Source organism: Salmo salar, chromosome ssa13 (assembly GCF_905237065.1).
Source record: "Salmo salar chromosome ssa13, Ssal_v3.1, whole genome shotgun sequence".
In the NCBI taxonomy this organism is placed as follows: domain Eukaryota; kingdom Metazoa; phylum Chordata; class Actinopteri; order Salmoniformes; family Salmonidae; genus Salmo; species Salmo salar.
In genome coordinates, this window is record NC_059454.1 from 83,895,746 (window position 1) to 83,896,094 (window position 349).

Sequence of the window (349 nt, forward strand, 5' to 3'; positions counted from 1 at the left end):
GGTCTAGTAGTGCAGCACGGCTATAGGTCTAGTAGTGCAGCATGCTATAGCACAGAATGAGTATGACGTTGCATCTTGGTGCAGACAGATCCCTTTACAAACCCTGCATCAGCTCCCATTTGACAGCATGACACCCGGTTGTAGTGAACACATTTCTGAATGCACAGCTCATTGTTGTTTGGCACTATGACCAATGAAATGAACAACTGTCAAGCAACGTTTTGCTTGTTTAGTGGTGAAGTCTTGATTTCAGCCGGTTGAATCAGGCCAGCCCCTGATAAGGACACACCCTTTTCTATTTAAACACTTGGTTCTCTGCTAGGAAGCACAGTTCTGTTACTCTAATTGT